Source organism: Herpailurus yagouaroundi, unplaced genomic scaffold, assembly GCF_014898765.1.
Source record: "Herpailurus yagouaroundi ecotype Mexico unplaced genomic scaffold, PumYag 142, whole genome shotgun sequence".
NCBI lineage: Eukaryota > Metazoa > Chordata > Mammalia > Carnivora > Felidae > Herpailurus > Herpailurus yagouaroundi.
This window is the reverse complement of record NW_024412397.1, coordinates 53,992,807-54,009,295: the sequence shown is the minus strand read 5'-3', so window position 1 is coordinate 54,009,295 and position 16,489 is coordinate 53,992,807.

The window sequence follows — 16,489 nt, the reverse complement described above, 5'->3', positions numbered from 1 at the left end:
TATAAGGAAGATACTACTATTGGACTGCTTTTCCAAATGAGGAAACTGAGGCACCAGGAGAGACATAACTATTAAATGGTTACACTGGGTTTTGAGCCTAGGCATTTAGATTTCAAAGTCCACGTTTTTAATAGTTAATTATACTCAACTGCCTCTAGGTTACATGTGGATAGAAATATATTCATAGTCTGCAAGGTATGCCAAAGGACTTATCATCCCCAAGGGGCCCCTGGGTGGCTCAGTCGGTTAAGCATCTGACTTGAGCTCAGGTCATGATCTCGCAGCCTGTGAGTTCAAGCCCTGCATCAGGCTCTGTGCTGACAGCTCAGAGCCTGGAGCCTGCTTCAGATTCTGTGTCTCCCTCTCTCTCTCTAACCCTCCCCCACTCACACTCTGTCTCTGTCTCTCAAAAAATGAATAAATGTTTTAAAAATTAGAAAAAAAAAAAAAAGAGGACTTAGCATCCTCTAACCTTTGCCAGGCAAAGGTGGGAGGGGAGGAACAACTGGGCTTTCTGGCAAACTGAGTCTTTGTGGGAAGATGCCCTCTCCCCCATAGCCCCCACATACATACATATAGAAGTGCCGGACAAAATGTAACAAAACTGTTTCTAAAACATAGGGAGAAGAAAGAAATCTCTCAAAAGTAAAATGCTTGAGGGCAAAGACATTGTTTATTACTAATTCTCTAAGGTTTAGAATTGTGCTTAGCACATTTGGATGCATTTGATAAATGTTTGTTGAACGAAAGAAACTAATTTTAAGGGCTAGAAAATGAGCAGTAAACTCAAAGCCAAAGTAAGAGTAAAATTGGACCGAGGAACAAGGTGTTAGAACTCGACGCAAGCTTCAGGAGTTGGGAGCTGGGGTTTTGATGTTCATGTACCCAATGTTCACCGATCAAACACATGATGTTCACACATGTCAGAAGATGAAGCCACTAACCTGTTTAAGAACTCCTGTATAAAGCCAATGAGTTGTCCCATGTGTGAAACAGAGACTAGGACACTCAAGGCAACCAGTCCTGAGAAGCCACAAGAAACTGACCTGCCCTCCCTGTAATGTGTCTACAAAACCAAGGAAGGTGGGACTCATATAAAACAACATCCACCACGGATGAGCTCATAGGTAAAAGCTACAAACCATCTAGGAAGTGAATCACTCCAAGGAAAAACCACAAGTGAGATAATTCCTATCTAAGAACAAGAGGTATTAGAACAACATGAAAGAATATTTAAAATAATTGTGTTTAAAATATTGAGAGAGGTAAAAGAAGAAATACAATTTATAATGCAGGAATAGCATATTAACAAAAAATATTCATTTGGAAAAGAAGATATAGAAAGAAATTCCACATATGAAAAATACACTAATTGGAATTTTTTTAAAAACTCAGAGGATGGGGCACCTGGGTGGCTCAGTCAGTTAAATGTCCAACTCTTGGTTTTGGTTCAGGTTATGATCTCACAGTTCGTAAATTCAAGCCTCTCATCAGGCTTGGCAGTGTGGAGCCTGCTTGCAATTCTCTCCTTCTTCCCCCCTCTCAAAATAAGTAAATAAAAACTTTAAAAACAACCTCAAAGAATAAGCTAAACAGCTGAATAGAGAGAGAGTTAATGAAGTGGAAGATAGGCTGAAGACATATTTTAGAATTCAGACTAGTGATATGAAAAAAGGAAACCATGGGGGCGCCTGGGTGGCTCAGTCAGTTGAGCATCCAACTTCAGCTCAAGTCATGATCTCACAGGCCGTGAGTTTGAGCCCCGCATCGGGCTCTGTGCTCACAGCTCAGAGCCTGGAGCCTGCTTCAGATTCTGTGTCTCCCTCTCTCTCTCTGCCCCTACCCTGCTCATGCTCTGTCTCTCTCTGTCTCAAAAAAAAAATAAATAAAAACATTAAAAATTTTTTTTCAAAAAAAAAAAAAAGAAAACCATGAACGTCATTTCAGAAACCTGGAGACTAAAATGAGAAATACCAAACAAGTCAAACAACACTTCCAGAAAAGAAAGTAAAAAGAACAAAAATCACTATTGAAAAATGGATATTTTATCTAAAATTAAAGATAAGTGGTGAAGTTCCCTATATGAGCAGAAATAAAAACTAAATCCACATGTTGACCTCTCAGAACAAAATGCAGGAAGAATATTAAAGACAAAGGGAAAATATTAGAGTTCCTGTGTGAGTAAGGCTGGGTGCTACGGAACCCATAGCAGGCATAGAGAGTGGGGTGTGGCCAGTATGCACTTCATTCTTGCCCATTCTTCACAAATTTCAGCTTCAATGGGCAGAGAGCACTGGTTTGGTAGGGGAATCAGAGTTCTGTCTTGTCAACAGGAGGAAGTGAATAGATTAGGGGGAAAACAGCTAGATTAGAATTTTATTACAGTCTCTGGAACTATCTCAAATATAGTATTTAAAAGGACTAACTCTCCGGGGCGTCTGGGTGGCTCAGTCAGTTGGGCATCCAACTCTTGATTTTGGCTCAGGTGATGATCCCAGGGTCATGGGATCAAGTCCCACACTGGGCTCCATGCTGAGCATGGGGCCTGCTTGAGATTTTCTTTCTCCCTCTGCCCCTCTCCTGCTCACATGCATGCACACACACGCTCTCTCTCTCTTTCTCTCAAATAAAAATTTATAAATAAATAAATAAAATGAAAGGACTGACTCTGAAGTAATGCCAATATATTATTTGTAATTCTATTCACATTTTCCTCAACTTTAGTCTTGCTTCAGTTTTGGATAGATTCCCCAACCATGTTTTTTATTGAAGATAATTAAATCATAAATCAATCAGTGAACAAGCTTCACTGATCAGCATCATTTGTTTATTCCAAAAATATTTATTGAGCATCCACTAAGAGTAAGATGCTTTGTGGAAAATTTTAGAGTTAAGAGCTATGAAAACATACAACAGGACAATGGATAATGAGTTTAAATGGTTTAGATAGAATGATCCAGGCAGAGCATTCAGCAAGTGCAAAGGCCCTGAGCCAGGTCTGCATTTATCATGTTTGAATAACAAAGTAGATCTGGAACATAGAGTGCCTGGAAGACAGTGATTGGGAGAAGGAAGCAGGGGTCAGATCATATGAGGCAATTTTAGAGTCGGGTAGGAGTTTGGACTTTATTCTAAATCCAATGGGAACCCCCTGGAGGATTTTAAGCAGAGGAACAACATGAGTTGATTAATTTTTTTAAAAGGTCATTCTGGGTGCTTAGTGGAAAATGGATTGAGGGATAAAAATGAAAGAACGGAAAGGAGTTAAATTGTTTTCCCACCAATTAAAGAGAGAATTGATGACAGTTTTGACTAAAGCTAATAGTAGAGTTGGAGAGAGGCAAACAGATTTGAGATATAACTTGAGGGTAAAGTTTTATTGGTGCATTGGATGTAGTGAATGAAGGAGGAGGAGAAGAATCAAGGATAACTTCAAGATTTTGGCCAGTCCACTGGAAGGGTGTCACTACTTGAGGTAGGTAAAAAGATGGGGAGAAACAGGAAAATCAAACACCCCATATTGGGCATATGTTATTTTGAGATACTTATTATACCTGCCAATGGAGATGGATACGACAGGTAAGAAGTCAGATGAAATCTGTGGTTCAGGGAAGAAATCATGAGAGAGATGGCTATTTTAGAGTCACTGGACTTTAGACACTACCAACATCTATCGGCTTCCAAGAGAGAACCGCCTCTGTAAAGGAGGAAATGAGGAAAGAGAGTCCTGGTGCAGGCCAGCATGAATGTTCCAGAAGACGCAGAGAATCCAGCAAAGGAAACTGGGAAGTAGTAGCTTCGGAGGTAGGAAGAGGACCAGGGAGTATCCTTCCCAAACAGAGTGGACAACTATATCAGATGAGGATGACATTTGGTATTGAGTTTAGTTTTAGTAACAGAAGGCTTGGAGTGGGTTTGAGAGTAAATGGAAATGGAAAAAGTGGGGACACAAAGTACAGATAATTATTTCAAGTAGCTGTTGTGAATGGGGACTAAAGAAATGAGATGGTAGCTGAAGGGGACTTGGAGTAAGGTGGAGGAGAATTATCTAGGATGATAGATATCAGAGGTGAAAAGATGTTGATGAGGATGATTGAGCAGAGAGGGAGAAAGAGAGGATGCAGAAGCCCTTGAGTAGCAGGAAGGGACAACATGCAGAGCACAGGCAGAGGTTTGGCTTTGCATGGACGGGGACCCTTTCCCTGTGCTGCAATAGGACAGAAGGCAGCAGACGTGAGTACTTAATGGTGAGGTGATGAGGAAGTTCCCACCTAACTGTTTCCATTTTCTTCATGAATTACGAGGCTAAGTCATCAGTTAGAAGTGAAGATGCAGGAGGAAGATGAGGATCGGGTTAGGAATTGAAGAGAGGAAAGGGAACAATATAAATGTCTTAGCAGAAAATGTAGGGGTTTCCAGGAAGTGTCCAGAGCCCATAGAAACCTGTGACTCATCTTAAAAATGAGACTCACCAGCACTGTTGTGCAACTTTCTACAGTATTAAGTTGCACAAGTGTAGTTAGGATGGAGGACGGATGCTTTGCCAGCTGAGTAAGTGGAGAGAGAATGGAGAAATGGAGTCAAGGCCAGTTGGTGTGGAGGCAGTTACAGAGTTGGAGTGTGGAGTCTGAGGCTGGGCAACAAGGGGAGAAGAATACTTGAAAAATGATGCTCAACAGATGGGTACCCCCAATAAGATAAAACCATTTGGAATGAAGCATTTTAGTAAGTAGGACAGAGGATAACGAGTCATGGCCAGAGAGTGAAATGCTTAAATTTGAGATTTCAGAGATATTTCCCACCCCCTTAGTCTCCCCTTATGAGTAGGCAGAGTAAGTAACCATCTGTGGAGTGAGGTTACAGAAATAACAAGAAAGGTTCATTGTCTTCACCTTGCCCAGAATACATCCCCCTACTTCTTCACAGTTGGCTGAAATTGCATAATTAAAAAGCCATTTCTCCATCATCAAGTGACTTCCTGTTAAAATGTAAACCCTGTGGGAGACATGACTTATGCCCGCCCAGGCAGGCACACCTCATCCACTCCTTTCAGTAATTAGTAAGCACCTCTCAGCAATGCTGCTCCCAACGGTGACATTCTCACAACCTCACCCTTAGGTGAGAATAAATTCATCAGATTATTTATAGAGCACAGGTTTTTATGTGGAAAAGAGCTTGATATATCAAGCACCTAAACCAGAAAGTTTGGGCCTTCACAATTTATCTGGGCCTGGCATTGTCTCCCTAAAGTTAGAGCATAGCTAAAAGTTTTATAAAAGGGGGCAAAAAGCAGAAATATGGATTGAATCAACATTGGAATTCTGCATTAAACAATTTATTGTAAAGAAATAAAGATGATCTATTAAGATGTTTGAATAAGAATGTTTGTGGGGCACCTGGGTGGCTCAGTTGGTTAAGCTTCGACTTCAGCTCAGGCCATGATCTCAGGGTCTGTGAGTTCGAGCCCTGCTGTGTGCTGACAGCTCAGGGCCTGGAGCCTGCTTTGGATTCTGTGTCTCCCTTTCTTTCTGCCCCTCCCCTGCTCATACTCTCTCTCTTTCTTGAAAATACATAAACATTAAAAATTTTTGGAAAAAAAAAGAATGTTTAACATGATACTACTTATAATATCAAAACATGGAAAACAATTTTAATACTAAGAAATAGGAGGGGTGTCTGGGTGGCTCAGTCACTTAAGTGTCTGACTCTTGATTTTGGCTCAGGTCATGATCTCACAGTTTGTGGGATCAAGCCCCACATTTGGATTTTCTCTCTCCCTCTCTCAAAATAAATAAATAAACTTTCTTTAAAAAATAGGAGATTGGCTAAGAAAAATATAGTCATCCACAGAGAGAATCCTAATGCAGCAATATTCATTGGTATATTGCCTACTTGGAAAAGAAAGTGCTTTTCCTTTTTTTTTTATTTAAAATCATATAAATAAATAAAAAGGAAAAAAGAAAAAACTATCAAACTTTTAGCATTTTGTATCTGTAGGGTGGGACTATGGGTGGTTCTTAGTTTATTTTGTTTTTTTTCTGTCTTTGTGCTTCACTATGTTTTTGTGTGAAAGCAAAACTAAATGTGAGCATATTTGGTCATCAAAGAAAATATCCAATTTGATTTTATTTCCTAGCTGTGCAGAATATACATATATACCAGCCTCAGAATTCTGCTGTAAGACTTAATTAACTTTAGCAAATAAAGCTTTTAATTCACAATATTTATTCTGACAGCATCTATCACAAAGAAGCAGTTGACTCAAACTGAATTACTTGATTATAAAATTATTCTTGTCAGAAAATAATGGTGCCCATGAATAGACAAGAAGGTACAACATTCTTTTTCTAATATATGTTTTTTCTGATAACTAAATTATCCTGCTTTGGGAAATGTAGTTAATGCAGTAGCGTGAGCTGGAAGACACACACTATTGTAAGGCTTGGTAAAAATAGTTCTGGCATCTTCCTGGAGTCAGAGTGGGAACATTCAGGGAGGAAATGGCAGGTGATAACTGTGACCGCCAGTGACCGCCATCCATCCTGCTGGACACAGGAATCAGTAGGCAGCACTGTAGTGTCCTGTCCTTCTATCTCATTTCCTGTGCTGCTTTCTACTTTAAACTCCAATAAATGAAAGGAGGGAGAGAAAGATAGGCAATGAATCTGAAGGTGGAAAAAGCAGAGAATATTTAAAAAGAAAAAAAAATACTTAAGAAGAAACGGGTGATTCAATAGGTTGAGTGTCGGACTCAATTTTGTCACAGGTCATGATCCTAGGGTTGTGAGATCAAGCCCTGTGTCAGGCTGTGTGCTGAGTGTGGGGCCTGCTTAAGATTCTCTTTCTCTTTCTCTTTCTCCCTCTGCCCCTCTCCTCTGCTCACTCTCTCTAAAATGAAAAAGAAATAAAGAAAGGAAGAAAGAAAGAAAGAAAGAAAGAAAGAAAGAAGAAAGAAAAAGAGAAAGAAAGAAAAGGAAAAGAAGAAAGAAAAAGAGAAAGAAAGAAAGAAAGAAAGAAAGAAAGAAAGAAAGGAAGAGAGAGAGAAAGAAAGAAAGAAAGAAAGAAAGAAAGAAAGAAAGAAAGAAAGAAAGAAAAAGAAAAATGGGAGGTAAGAGGAAGAGGACCATGTCACTTATTGTATTCCTATTGGAATAAAGGAGGGAGGGTGATTACTTCTATAATAAATAAGACATTCATCTATTCATTCTCTCAACAAACATGGACTAGGCCCCCACAATGGCCCAGGTCCTATGTTATGATAAGAAAGAAAAGCATTCTTCTATCCCAGTGAACACAACCAGACCACTGTTCTAGAATGTACTTTTTGCTATTCCTCTGCTCACAACTTCATGACCTTGCTCCATAAGTTTGGCTCATGATTTTCCAGCCCCTAGAATCACAAGTTCCTCCATGTTGCGTCACCAAGTCCTAATTGTTCTTTGCTGCTTATCTGCTCCATGAAGTCACCTTTAACTTTTCCTTCCAGGCTATGTGCATATTTCTTCTTTGAACTCCTGTTTACAGTGAGTACTATGTTTACATGTCAGAATGAAACTATTCTCTATTTGTGTATTTTCTACTCAGTGTGTAAAGTGGGTCTTGTGGATTCTTCACACTAACACAGAAATTGACATGTGGTGAATACTGATTGATAAACACACTATTATGGTAGTTGACTGTATGATTACAGGGATTGTGTGATAACCAGGGATCAATCAGTAAACCCTGACTGTTAGACACACCATTATTGTCTTTAGTAACTAAGAAGTAACACAAAGCAGGTGATGATCACCCAATTATAGCAAGGATTTATAGAAATAAGTTGACTTCATTTATTTACTCATTCATTCAATAAATATTTATTAAAGATTCATTCATTCAGAAGATTCATTCCCTCCCTTTCTGGTTGTTTTGCCTAAAACTGAAAGGGGGGAGTAAAATTCCAAAAATAGAATAGAAAAAGATAGAAATAGCAATAGAAAATAGAAAACGATCAACACAATAAGCTAATGACTACTTGGCTAAAGCCACTCTACCTACCAATGCTTCCTTCTGCACAAAAACACGTGTTGGGTGTATATTTACTTAGGGAAACTCCAAGAAATATTTCTTTTTTTTTTTAAGTTTGTTTATTTTGAGAGAGAGCAAGCACAAGTGTGGAAGGTGTAGAGAGAGAGGGAGAGAGAATCCCAAGCAGGCTCCTTGCCATCAGCACAGAGTCTGACATGAGGCTCAAACTCACTAACCTCAAGACCATGACCTGAGCCAAAATCGAGTTGAATATTTAACTGACTCAGCCACCCAGGGGCCCCAATTCCAAGAAACATTCCAAACACTTTGGGGGAGGGGGACCAGAGAGGACAAGGTATCTTATTCTTTTTCAAATTTTGATACAAGAAAAAAATTGCAGAGGGACTGATATTGCAAAACTGAAGCTAGTCATCGTCAGGCTCATCAATGTTGACACCAAACATTGATTTCACATCTCTAGGAACTGTGACAAGGTAATAAGCGTAGAGTAACATGAATAAAATACAGACGCTGCTCAGGAGAAGCTTAAATACCTCAATGGAGAAAGATAAGAACATCACCCATAAGTTTGATATGGAGGGGTTTGAAAGTATCATCCATCACCCAAGAGAATGCAGTCTTAACCAGCCACTCCCCAAAGATACATACCCTGGTCAGGGGAACATAGAAATGTGTCCCAATTTCCCAATTCAATGACCAACCAGTTCACACAGATGCTGTTCCATTCAGATGTTCACTATGAGCCCCTTCAACTTCTAGTCTCTCACTCTTTTCTTCCTTTACCCTCTGGGGTCTTTTTACCCATCCACCTTCCTTCTGCTAGATCCCTAAGACACTGGACTTCACCGGGCTCCATCCTGCCAGGACAGCCACAGGCCCACACTGGCTTACGTCTTTCACGTTCAGCCCACAAGACAAACAGAACCTTTCTCTTCCTGTTAGTGACACCATCTCTGTAATCTGTAAGCCAGGTAGAAAGTAGGAGGACCAATGAGCAGAAACATCCTGTCCTGCAGCATATCTAGAGCTAAATATAATTCAGAGAAGAAATCATTGAAAAAGTATGTATTTAATAGAAATAACTTTGCCTCTGAGAAATAAAAATTAAAAATAAGTGACTAAAACAGGATAGAGGCATATTCCCCTTCTTATGTAAAATTCCACAGGTAAGTAGCCAGTCCGGGGTCTACTCCATGAAATTCTTAGAGACCCAGCTCCTTTCAGCTTACTGCTCTGTCATCTTGAGGATGTGGCCGTGGCCCTCACGGTCCAAGATAGCAGCTGGATCCCCTGCCATTACATTCTTATTCCAGACAGAAGGATAGAGGTTGGGGCAAAGAGAAGAGACAAGGGGTACAGGTAAGCTGCTGTTGTTTTTTCATTTTTTTATTTTTTACAAATGATAATATTTTATTACAGAATCCCAAATATAGGATTCCATAAATGCTAGTCGATGAAGAAGTATAACCTTAAAGGTACATACAAAGTAACGAGGCAAAACCTACAGGCTTTTTGCCTTTAAGAGAAAATATAATGTTCTCCTGGAGAGGTGATCCCACCCAGAGCATGAATTGTGGCTGCACCTCTCATGAAGACATCAGGCTTGCTTTCTGAACTCACTGTGCCCATTTTAACAATTTCAAAGTGATGGCAAGAAGTGGCATTGAATACATTACTAAGACCCCATGATTCTTAACTTTCTATTGACACTCAATAAAAAAAAGATTCCATGTCATGGTTCATGACAGAGTTTCAGTTAAACCTGATTGTTTGTCCTTACAGAGGGGCCCAGCGGAACACTATTTGCAAATAGATCTATTTTTCCTGGGCTTGTGCCACAATATTGTGATAGATTCATACACATTGGATATCACACTGTTCTCTCGGATTTTAGTTTAAAATAATATTTGGGGTGCCTGGGTGGCTCAGTCGGTTAAGCGTCCAACTTCGGCTCAGGTCATGATCTCACAGTCCATGGTTCCAGCCCCACATCGGGCTCTGTGCTGACAGCTCAGAGCCTGGAGCCTGCTTCAGATTCTGTGTCTCCCTCTCTCTCTGCCCCTCCCCTGCTCATGATCTGTCTCTCTCTGTCTCAAAAATAAATAAAAAAATTTTTTTTTAAACTTAAAAAATAATATTGGCTGTTGCATGCTGTGCAGTAAATCCGGATACTTTCTAGCTCCCTTACTCTTCTTGCCGTCATTCTTTCAATACCGTTCCTTCACTTTGGAGAAACCATTAAGTAATCCAACCTGACACATTTTAACACTGCTTCTCTGCCCACTCTCCAACTCCTCAAGGCCAACGCAAACACAAACTCACATTCTAAACCTCAAATTCAGGTTCGTATTGGCTGGCCAAGCTGCCTCGGAATAAGATATTCTGGGTAAAACCATTTTCTTATGAAAATGTTTCTGTATAAACAGCCTTGCTTATTTAGGCACCTAGAGAAAAACACCAAACCCGAGTTCCACCTTTTTTATTAGAAACACCTCTTCACCAGCTGGTCAGTAACTACAGGTCAGTTGTCTTTTGAGGAAGGTTCCCAGAGGTCACCATACGATAATCCTACTTCTATCTCATTGGTCAGGACTTCATCGCCTGGTTACTGCAAGCCAAAATAAGCTGGCAAATGGAGTCTTTCTATGGAAGAAAGATAAAATGGATATTGTAGGAGAACTGGCTTCTCAGCCACAAATAGCAAACAAGATGCTTTGGGAGTAAAAGTAGAAAAAGATCAATTTGAAATTAGGAGAACTGAGGATCATTTTATGAAAGCAAGTTGGGTCTTGAAAGTTGTACTATTTGGACTGGCAGAAATGGAGAGGACAAACCAGGTAGAGTGAATATAATGAACAAATGGACAGAGGTGGGTACATGTACACCCATGCATTCTTTCATTTCCTTTATTTACTCAATCTAAAAATATTTTGTATTATAGACCTTTTCAGTGATATGTAAGTATAGAAAGAATAATATAATAATGGACCTTCAGGGCTCATCAACTGTTATGACTAGTTTGGAAATGATCAATAAACATTTATCAAACAGGTTTTCAACTAAGAATACAGAAATGACTAAAATGCAATGGCCCTAAGGAACTTCTGGCAGAGTGGGTATGTCCAAAGGAATAATGCATTGAAGGAAATGAATGAATGTTTGGTGAGGTTGGGTGGTAAAACAGCAGCAAGTATAACCAGGATGTACATGTGTTAATTCTCTACTCTGTTCCAGTCACTGGGCTTAAGGAACTTATATGAAAAGCTCAGTGTTAGCCCTGTGAGTATTTACAGTCCTGCAGATGTGTTCACAGTCCAGTGGAAATAAATAGCCACAAATCATGAAGGCCTGGACTATCATGTGGTGGAATATGAGCAGGCAATACTCAGGCAATAGGAAATTATCAGAAGTAGTAGTTTGACCAGGAAAATGACAGAGTATTAAATCCATGTTTTAGAAAAGTAATTAGTACTGGAGTGAGGGATAGAGTATAAAGAGAAAAAAAAAAAAGAAAATGGCTAATGAGTAAAAGTGCATTTCAGGGGCACCTGGTTGGTTCAGTCGGTTAAGCATCCAACTTTGGCTTAGGTCATGATCTCACAGTCTGTGAGTTCGAGCCCCACATCAGGCTCTGTGCTGACAGCTCAAAGCCTGGAGCCTGCTTCGGATTCTGTGTCTCCCTCTCTCTTTGCTCCTCCCCTGTTCTCTCTCTCTCAAAAATAAATAAACATTAAAAATAATAATAAAAATTTCTTTAAAAAGTTCATTCCAAAACAACCTGAGTAAAAGGAAAAGAGAAGAGAATTAATGTATTTTGATGTCTACATTGTCCCATGCATAGTGGTTTGTCCTTTACACATATTATGCCTTACATCAATCTTCATGACCATCTCAAGAGGAGGGTGTCATCACCCTGATTTTTAGATGAGGAAGTAGAGGCCCAGAGAGTGACTTTTCCTGGGCTCTATTCATAGGTTGCAGTGGAATCAGAATTTGAATCTATTCTGCTGGCCCCCATATTTCCAGCTGCACCACATGCCTCCAAGTCTTGAAGTGTAGAAGCAGCGGAAGGAGTAGGAAGGAAAGCACGGATGGTAGGCTGCTCCTGAAGAACGGACCTGGGTGAGCAACAAAGTTGCATGGATGGAGAAGAGGGAGAAATCAGGGGTATCAAAGACCACCAAAGACTCCAGGCTGAGCGTTGGGACAATGGTAATGTGCTTATCTGAGATATATGAGACAAAACAGAGAGAGTTTGGGAACAGATAATGCATTTGAATTTGAAGGTGTTGAACTGGAATTGATGTCTAGCAAACAGTTGTAAACTTGGGTCTGAAACTGAGGAAGACACCAAGTCCCTACACATACATGTAAAAGGTGACGGTGTGGTGTGACAGCAGCAGTACAGCGTTTGTGAGGTCTCCGGAGAAAAAGGGACGTGGTGAGAGAAACAAGTGCCTGTGTGAGAACCTTAGTTAACACCCTTATTGCTTGGATACAACAAGGAACCAGAACAAGATCTGGAAAAGGGCTGCCAGAAAACAGGAGAAACAGGAACGTAGCACATCACAGGAACTGTAGAAGGTGACAGTCCCAAAGTTCACAAGTAGCTGAGCGGTGAGAGGGTCATCAGTGATGTCTTCAGGAACAGTGACCTCTTGCAGAGCGTCAGGTAGGGAGGGAGCAGAACAATGGTGGGCTAAGAGGAGAGAACAGAGACGAGCTGGTGTGTCCTCCATGGAGAAATTGTCATTGAAGAGAAGGAAAAGTTAAGACTGAAGCAGGATAGGAGATGCCCGGCTGGAGGAAAGCTTTTCTTTGTAGAATGAACGGTATTGGTCTGCTTGGGAACAGAGAGAGGTACTGTGGAGAAGCCAGACACGTTTTTTTTCTGGGCCAAGAAAGAAGGAAGGGAGGCCAAAGGGAAAGGTGAGAGAAAATGTGAACATCATTGCGTTTTTCGATGTACTTGGGCAGGTTTCCAGGAATTTGAGAGGTAAGGTGATGAGTGGAGTAAAGTGCAAGGGCATGCTTCTGACTGGAGGAGAGTGAAAAGGTTTGGAGCAGATGTGTAAAAGGACCAGCAGGTGAGGCTGAACAGCACTGGGCCTGGGCAGGGGCCAGGGTGGGGATACCGACAGAATGTGGCACACGGAGCACAGCTTTGTGGGCAGTGTGGCAGCTGAGGAATGCGGGGCTCAGGGAGTCTAGGGTGATGGTAAGAGCTTAGCTGCAAAGAAAATTTGTGGCCTCAGACGCCTCAGACTAACCCATGGAGCCAGGCGAGGGAGGAAATTTCCTTCAGGGCAGAAACTGCGTCTGATGCCTTAGTACATCTCTCAACTGCTGGCACGAGGTAGCTTCTCCATAAATGTTTCATCATAAACGAACATGCTGAGTACAAGATACAAGGTTTCAAGAAAGTGCCCACCGGGTAATACAGACAGATCCAGGGGAAGAGAGGTGACGTGAGGCCAAGGCAGTCGGGCAGTTGAGAGAATCTATTCAGAAAGTTCCTCTCGGTTTATTTCCCCCACTAGCGTCTTGTTCTTCTGTCCTCTTTCTGTGTGCAACTTTATCAGTGTTAACTCCTCCTCTTTGCACCTGGCACTGTGTCTTGTGTCTTCCACAGAGTAGACATTCAATGCATGTTTATGGGATTGGATACAAAGCAAGTCGTGATTGGTATTTTGTGGTGGTGGTTTATTTTGGGAAGCATAAAGCCTGCTGAATGTGGGAATGGCTGCTTCTGCTTCCTTTCACCATCCCTTGGCCTCGTCATGCCATCTGTCCTGCTTACTTCACAGCTACCTGGGTTACCTTTTGGCTTCCATTCCCTCAGCCTCAGCTGGCCTTAAAACAAGCGCCCCTTACCATTGCAGCACTGGGGTAGCCCAGCCTGGATCCTGCATGCCGTTTCCCACCCTGCCTCCTCACAGAGGACTTCTCCCCAGGGTGCTCACTATTGCCTTGCTCCATCTTGACTACCTTCCACCAGGATGGATCTCTTCTCAGTCTTGAGTAAATACTTGTCCCTGTTCAACCCAACCCTAGGCCATTTGTGGATGACTTATCTACACAGTTAGCCCATTTCAGCAAGCAGAAGCTAGACCAGAACTGTTAGTAATCCTCAGGCCTGTTAAAACTATTTTCTGGAATTCACAGACTACTTTTCCACCACAGAGGCCCTTTTCAGAGGTAGTTTAGGGGCATGAGATAGTCTAGGTGAAGATACGAGTACTGTGACAGAAGTCATATAGAAGCATGGCTATGTTATATATATTTCAAAACTTGTCAGTAATATCTTCTTCCCTGAGGGCTAAATAGTGTCATTACTTCCTTTCTTTCCTAAGTAAGCACCCTTGTTATTACAAGTGAGAAAAATTAGCACAGAAAATAAAGAGTCAATCACCAGGCTAGACCAAAAAGCTGGACCCACCACTCCTGACTAGAACAGAAAGCAACCTATTGGATTCTAACATCAGATTCTACCTTATCTTACTAAACATCGCAATGGGGGTGGGGCCTTATTCACATCATTAAGCTGAAGCTATTCAAATGAGTCTTGCTACTCACGACCAAAAGTTCTGTGTCTTGTGCAAAAAGTTTGACTAATTAAAGGCCATTTGAGACAAAATTAAATCTTTTATGTGTAAAAATTTTTCCCATTGTGTGTATAAATGACTGTTATCGCTATTCCCTTGTAGATCAGCATTATTGAGCAATAGACTTGAGTTGGATTCTTCTAGTCCAGTAGAAAAATCATGGAACTAGACAGACTGACCTCAAATCTACCACTTTCTGACTGTGTAAAGGTTAGATTTCCCCCTGTGCCACAGGAAAGCACTGGAAAAAGTTAGATTCCCTACCTATGCCACTAGAAAGGGACAAGGACGTTGCACTATCTCCCATATGGAGATTTTGTGAGTTCATTTCTTTAAAAAGTGCCTAGGAGGGGCACCTGGGTGGCTCAGTCGGTTAAGTGACCAACTCTTGATCTCAGCTCAGGTCATGATCTCATGAGATGTGAGTTCAAGCCCCACATTGAGCTTTGTGCTGACAGTGTGGAGCCTACTTGGATTCTCTTTCTCTCTCTGCCCCTCCCCCACGCTGCATGCACACACGAGTGTACTTTTTTTTCTCTCTCAAAATAAATAAACTTAACAAAATTTTTAAAGTACCCAGGAACGCACCTGGCATATAGTAGGTGTGTAAGGGGCTTCCCTTCCCTATCCCTCCCTTAGTTCCTGCCTTGTTTTCCTGAGCATAACTTTTTAAAGGGCAAATAACATATTACGAAAGTGCTTCTGTACCCATTCACAGTACAGAAATCATTTGGAATGTGTAAAATCAGGAACTCACTTTTGTGAAATTTTCTTACTTACATTGCCTAAAATTTTACTGGAACTATTTTATTTTTGTTTTTAAAATTTTTTTTAACGTTTTTATTTATTTTTGAGACAGAGAGAGACAGAGCATGAAGGGGGGAGGGGCAGAGAGAGAAGGAGACACAGAATCAGAAGCAGGCTCCAGGCCCTGAGCCATCAGCCCAGAGCCTGATGCGGGGCTCGAACTCATGGACCGTGAGATCGTGACCTGAGCTGAAGTCGGACGCTTAACCGACTGCGCCACCCAGGCGCCCCAAACTATTTTATTTTTGTATGAAATATGTTTTTAAGTGCTTCCTAGTTGAGACAGCACTATGGGCATACATAAAGTCATACATACAACCTGGTGAGGCAGTTCAAGTTATTTGTCCCCATTTTATGGATGGGCAAACTAACACTCAGGGAGGTGAAGCACTTTGCTCAAGTTCATGCAACAAGTAAGGGCAGGAAGAGTGGAACCCAGATCTCTCAACACCTCACCCCCATTACTTTCTCTTCCCAACTGCGCTGAGGTACCAATCTTCAAAAGCCCAGGGAGAAGCCATCTTTGTTAGATGAATTCATGACTTGCTATGGGGTATGAAAAGAACAATGTCCTTGACGAGGAAAGAGGGTGGAAATGTCAGTTGCCCCAAGTACCTAAGAATTTCCTCTATTACAATGACAGCTTCCCATGGCCCTCCCCCAAAAGCCTAGTACAATTTCTGTATTATTGGAGAGTAAACACTTTGCCTTGGAGAGGACAGAGAAAAAATGGGAGGGGATTAAATAAATAAGAGATAAGAATCAGGGCAAGAGTCTTGTTCTTGAGGAGGCTTTCACGGTTTCATCAAGACAGATGGCAGCTGTCTATAAAACATGCTTGCAAGTCCTACTTTCTTCTTCATTTTGGTTTGTTGTGACAACTGGCGTTAAGTTTTAGGCAAATAAATATATAGGAGCATATTTTCACTCCAAGTATTGGAGTAACTAAAGCAATAAGATGTTTCACAAATTTCTCCATTCACTTTGCACAAGAAAACTTCTTTCTGTGAAGCGAGTGTTCTTGCTTTTCTGGGTTTTGATAGGGA